Source organism: Lepidochelys kempii, chromosome 25 (assembly GCF_965140285.1).
Source record: "Lepidochelys kempii isolate rLepKem1 chromosome 25, rLepKem1.hap1, whole genome shotgun sequence".
NCBI classification, from domain to species: Eukaryota; Metazoa; Chordata; order Testudines; family Cheloniidae; genus Lepidochelys; species Lepidochelys kempii.
Genome location: NC_136404.1, coordinates 16,929,317 through 16,935,318, shown reverse-complemented (window position 1 = coordinate 16,935,318; position 6,002 = coordinate 16,929,317). Strand labels below are relative to the sequence as shown.

The following is a 6,002-nucleotide window of genomic DNA, read 5'->3' as shown; positions in this document are numbered from 1 at the left end:
ATGTTGAAATGCTTTCTAAATGCTCTTCTGTGTAAGTGTTACGGTTGCCACAGGGTCCTTACCCATAGGATCACAGAGCGGAAGGAGGGTAGTCCATGAAAATATGGGAACAGAGGACTTGCCAGATACCATCAGACCAGTAAGTCCTTTTTGTCCTGTGTTTGCTGGGGGCCAGTTTCAGATGCTTGAGAAGAAGGTGGAAGAAACCCTACAGAAGGCAGTGATGGGATAACACCTCTTCTCCCTTTGTCCGCCACCCCAAGAAAGTTTCCTTCTAACCCCCATTAGTTACAGGTTGGCTCATGGTCTGGAGCACCAAGGGTTAATATCCCTTTCAGAGCTCTTGGAGAGAAGATTCTTATGGCCCATCTGGTAAGAGGTGTGGTCCATGGTGTATGAAAACTCTTGACCTAGATACAAGGAGGAAGAGGGGGGTGAGTCACTGTGTAATACTGACAGTTGCAGTCTGATCTATCACAAATGATCTTGCCTCATCTTGCAGTCCATGCACAGCCAGCAGGTGTTGCTGTGGGCTTTAGATTTAGAAGAATGAATACATCTTTCAGGTTTACAACAGTGCCAGCCTTGCCAGTGTATGATTATCAGCTTTAATTGCTTCCTGAGCACCAAAGTAAGTAAAGAGTATACTTCAGCACTTATAAACACACCCTTGAATGCAATGAAGCTCTATCAAGCTATTAGTGGAGGCCTATGATGTATCAGTGATAATGCCAGGAGGAACCAGACCACTGAAGAGTGGTATGTACCACTCAACATAAACCTCAAGTGCATATACAATGGGGATGCACGGAAGGAATAATGTCCCACTACACGAAAGTCACTTGCATTTTAAAACTTTAATTTTATTTTTCTTCTATTGCCACCCAAGGAAAGTTTGTAAGTGACATTTTCTATACACACAAGATGGATCATGAATAATTTCTAAGCACTGTTATGGAAGGTGCTAAATAAATCTACAGGGGAAAAGAGTACTCTTGTCCTCCATGTTTGAGACTGTAATATATACTTCTAAGTGGATGTATTTTGCTCTTGGTAAATAAGGCCATTTCTAAATGAGGTGTTACCTCTCATCTGCAAATTTAAACTATAACTTATGGTTGGTTTGGTGCCTTTTTGCTTCAGATATTTACTGCTGAAGATTAGTAATAATATGTTGTTCTTATCGCTTATCAATAGATCTCAAAGCACTTTTTTACAGAGGCGGGAAGTCTCATTTTTCTCCATTTTACAGATGGAGAAACTGAGGCACAGAGAGGTGAAGTGACTTGCATAAGATTACCAAGCAGGAGAGCTGGGAATAGAACACAGGTATTCTGCCTCCCAGTCCAGTGCTCTAGCCACTTGGCCCCACTTCTTACCTAGCAATGGCTCTCAATCTTTCTAGAATACTTCATCCATTTCAGGAGCCTGATTTGTCTTGCAACTTTCACCTCACTTACAAACTATTTTGCTTACAAAGTCAGACATAGAAATACAAAAGTATCACAGCACCCTATTACTGACAAATTGCTTCCTTTCTCATTTTGACCATATAATTATAAAATAAATCAATTGGAATAAAAATAGTGTACTTACATTTCAGTGTATAGTATTGAGAGTACTATAAATAAATCATTGTATGAAATTTTAGTTTGTACCGACTGATCTGGAGCTTTTTATGTAGCCTGTTGTAAAACCAGGCAAATGTTTAGATGAGTTGATTTACCCCCTGGAAGATCTCTGTGTACCCGAAGAGGTACGTATACCCATAGTAGAGAATTACTGCTCTATAGAACCTTTCTGTCAGGGTGGAGATTACTCTACACTTTAAGGATTACAAAGTGCAGCTGTTTCTGAAGGAGATAATGTATATATCATTTTCCAGATGTGTAAACTGAGTCACATTTGGAAAGATGTTGAGATTTGCTCTAAGTCACAATGAAAATCAATAGTAGAGGTGGGAAATGAACTCAGGAATCCAGATACCCTCCCCCATTTTCACCACTAGGCACACTTTCTGTGAGGCTCTGCACTTTGTAGCATGTTTAGATGCTTGCTCAAGTGTGTATTTCCCTAAATGAAAAGGATTGTTCAAGCAGTTTACCTGAATCCTAGAAATATAGAATACTTCCCCATGGTTGTTAAGTGGCACACTTCAATGTGAAGAGTTGTAGCCTCTACCCATGTGGCCAAGCAAGGAAATTCCCTGCATGAGTTTGCTCATTTTCCCTGTTCTTTCCCTTTTGTGTGATGGGGACTGCATTCACTTTGTCATAACCTTTTTAGATCAGAGTACCTGTATCAAATAGGGCCCTTTTGAAGTGGAGGAAGCTGCTTCTGACCATTCTTATTTTTTGGGTAATGATGAAGACTCTAGATCCTTCCAGAGACCATTGGCACTAGGCAGATGTCTGTCACTCCTAACAGATTCCCCATTTCTACAGAGGCCATTTCTTGTCCTAACAACTGGATGTGGAGCTGCCCTTTCACTATCATGACCGCTTGCCTGCTTGACATTTTTGGTTTTGTTTTGTCCCAGAGCTAGTAGTTCCAGTCACTTCTGGTGGAATAAGAGATCTCCAAAGTGATGGACAGAAAATCAAAGAAATGATGCCTGAGCCTTCGGAAAGGAAGCTGTCAATTATAAATAAGTCTAGATCTCTGTGTCTTAAAGTAATGTGGAAATTCCAGGGAAATGCTGGTAAGATGGTAGTATTTTTAGTTATCCTATTCTGGGAGGTAGATTCTGCTTGCATGCATCCCATGGTGCAAGGTGAAAGATACTCTCACTCCTTTTGACCCAAAGGGTTAGACAAAAATTCAGGGTTTTCCAGGTTGTTCCACTCATGAGGGGAAATCGGTGATAGAGTCAGGTATTTTTCTGATGCAATCCTGTTTATTTACAAAGAATGTACAAAGTCCTGTTTCCCTGAACACAGCAGGAAGCAAACAAGAGACCATCTTTGCTCACAACTCCAAGCCTCTTTTCCAGTGGCCACTTAGGCCCAAATCCACAAAGGCATTCAGGCTCCTAAGTAAATACACAAACCTGCTCCCTCATTTAGCCTGACTGGAAAGGAACAGCTGTGACACCCACTAGTTTCAACCCAACCAATAACAATTTGAGCTGCAAGTAGAATGTCCCTTCATGAGTTTGTTTCACTCTAGAGAATAAGAGCATTAGACATCTTTGCAATGCTTCTCTCTTCCTTAGATAGGTATAACATAGAGGCCTTTTTGAGTACAGTGCTATGACCGTTAGGCTCTTGATCACCTAGAACCAAGGACAAACTGAACACAATTTCCATTGCGGAAGCACAGCTGACCCAATGTGAACTCAGCAACTGGAGTGCTTGCTAACCGCTGTCAAGGTTTTTGGAGGCATCATGGCAAAGAAGAGTTGTATGATGGGATCTGAAGGATAATGGCAGTTTTGCAGATATTTGCAGGGAGCTTCTCCTAAGAGTGAGGGACAGCACAAAGATGCTTGTTTAAAAATATAACAAATGGGCAATGGAGGCTAGGATTGTGGCCTGATTCAAGGTGCGAGTCAACCTCAGTAGTGAATGAGACACGATAGGTTGGGTAGGGATAGGTCATGAAGAGCCTTGAAAGCAAATACAAACTGCTTACATCTGATATGATGGAGAAGCCAGTGGAGAGATGCAAAGAGAGGGGTAACATGGTCAAAGTGACAGGCTATGAAAATGATCTTTGCAGCAGCATTCTGAATGGATATGAGTAGGCCAAGATTTCTCTAGTCTTGACAAATGCAAAGGATCTCCTTTACTCAATCCGTCAGAACTCATTTTTCAGATTAACAGTACTGTCTGTTCTACATGGGTTCTTATACTGCCCTCAACTCTGTAGTATCTGAGTGCCTTCCAGTAACACACCCAAGCAACATGACTTGATATGTCACATGTGGTTTGTTCTCTCATCCTCTCTCCAGGGAGAACAATTGTGTTCAGTAAAGTGTTTTGTTTTGGGAAGGTTTGTGGTTTTTTCCATGTACTTGCTGCTCTTTGTTTACGTTGGGGAAGACCGAAGAAACGTGCCTTGCAGTTGGAGCAGAAGCTGGTGAGTTTTATGATGGTCTTTAGACCAAGCCTCTATGTATGGGGTTAGATAGTGTGATTGTTGTATGGTATTGACACCAAAGGAATGCCCAACTACACTTACTGACGCTCAGCAGGGTGGCTAAGGAAGGCATGCTAGCAGTTACTGGGGACTTGAAGAAATGGTACCTTAAACAAGATGAAGTCTTTACATAAAAGAATTGCTAGAAACCCTGCACAGTGGTGGCCAAGAGTCCAAATTCTGATCCAGTTCTATTTGAACATAACCTTACCCTATTGGAAACTGAGGCCCAGTGAGAGGAAGTGATTTGACACGGGTCACACAGCCAGACCATCGCAGAGTGTGGACCAGAATCCAAATCACCTGACTCCCAGCCCCATGTCCCTCGCACTAGAGTAGAGTGCTTCCTCTTAAAATGTGTTTGAGGTGCGCCCATTCAATCACTGGAAATGAGACAAACCAGATTGTAGGGACCAGCCAGCTCATTATGTGCCTCCCCACTCTCCTCCCTGCTCTGCCATCACTGCCCACCTGCCCCATCACTGCCCACCCTCCACACTGTCCCCCATCCCTGCCCAGCCACCCCACCCAACACCTTCACACGCTGTTCCCCATTGCCACCCAACACTCCCACACGCCTCATCCTCCCAGCCCCTCATGCTGTCCAGCCACCCAACACCCCCATACGCCTCGTCCTCCCTGCCCCCAACACGGGCCAGCTGCCCCACCCCCATACGCCTCGTCCTCCCTGCCCTGCCCCCAACACAGGCCAGCTGCCCCACCCCCATACGCCTCGTCCTCCCTGCCCTGCCCCCAACACAGGCCAGCTGCCCCACCCCCATACACCTTGTCCTCCCTGCCCTGCCCCCAACACAGGCCAGCCGCCCCTTCCCCATACACCTTGTTCTCCCTGCCCCCACCACGGGCCAGCCGCCCCCATACACCTTGTCCTCCCTGCCCCCAACACGGGCCAGCCGCCCCACCCCCATCCTCCACACTGTCCCCCACCCCTGCCCAGCAACCCCACCCAACACCGGGTCCCCCACCTCCACACCCTGTTCCCCATCGCCACCCAAAGCCCCGTGTGTCCTGTCCTCCCTGCCCCCCACCTTTGCTCCCCATTCCCCCGCATGCAACCCATCCTCTTCCCCCCACTGCTCCAACACCCCCCCATCACAGCCAGCCACCCTCCAGTGCCCAACCCCCCCATCCTGCCCTGACCCCCCACATCCCCTTGTGCCCTGTCCTCCCTGCCCCCCACCCCAACAACCCCCTCCTCCATACTGGCCTACGAGGATTAAACATCGCCAGTCCCGGCCCTTTTAAAACGAAGCCCCCCCCTTCTTTTGAGCCGCTATCCGCTTCCGGGTTTGTTCATTGGCTGATTTGGCTGTCGATCACCACCTACCGGGAGGCCGTCCTTTTCTCCCCCCGCTTACGCGCCCCCCATCCCTAGCTGGTTGGTTGGCGGGATTATAATCTTGCCTCTTTATTGGCTGTCGTAGCTGTCAAGTTTCTCCAGGGAGAGGCAGAGGGGCAGTCAGTAAAATCTGCCTAGCAACTGGTGTGGGCGGGAAAAGCGTCCTGAGGAGGTGACGGTTGGTAGCGCGCGCGCCACCCTGGGAGTCCCGCGCCGCCGGTGGCGCGCGGCGCAGGGGGAGGGAACCCGGCGCGAGGCGGGTCTCCCTGCGCGCGCAGCCCCCTCCTCCTCCTCCCTCCTCCTGTCAGTGGCCACCTGAGGGAGCCGCCTCCCCTCCCCCCACGGCCCCAGTCCGGCCCGGGCCCCGCTGAGGAGGAGGAGGCGGCTCTGAGGGGGCTGAGGAGAGTGAGTGGCATCCCCCACCCCCAGCAACTTGTGGGGCGCGGGGCGCGGGCGCGACAGGAAAGGGGGGCCGGGCTGAGGGAAAGGGGGTGGCCAGGGC

General features: G+C 48.2%; 1 protein-coding gene and 1 long non-coding RNA gene across 5 annotated transcripts in view; one reads left to right on the top strand and one right to left on the bottom strand.

Annotated features, from left to right (window-relative positions):
* LOC140903137 (uncharacterized) overlaps positions 1-6,002 on the bottom strand; it is a 36,210-nt gene that overhangs the window by 8,601 nt on the left and 21,607 nt on the right. The window contains exon 3 of one of the 2 annotated variants that reach the window (XR_013635030.1): positions 249-410. The exons of the other annotated variant lie outside the window; for it this stretch is intronic. This is a non-coding gene — a long non-coding RNA (uncharacterized LOC140903137). Of the gene's footprint in view, positions 1-248; positions 411-6,002 lie in introns of those variants that run through there. 2 annotated transcript variants of the gene reach the window in all.
* The window catches only part of GATAD2A (GATA zinc finger domain containing 2A), a 114,012-nt gene continuing 113,656 nt past the window's right edge, over positions 5,647-6,002 (top strand). For all 3 annotated transcript variants that reach the window (XM_073323950.2, XM_073323945.2, XM_073323946.2), the window contains exon 1: positions 5,647-5,905. The gene's annotated coding sequence lies outside the window, so the exon portion shown is untranslated. The remainder of the gene's footprint in view (positions 5,906-6,002) is intronic.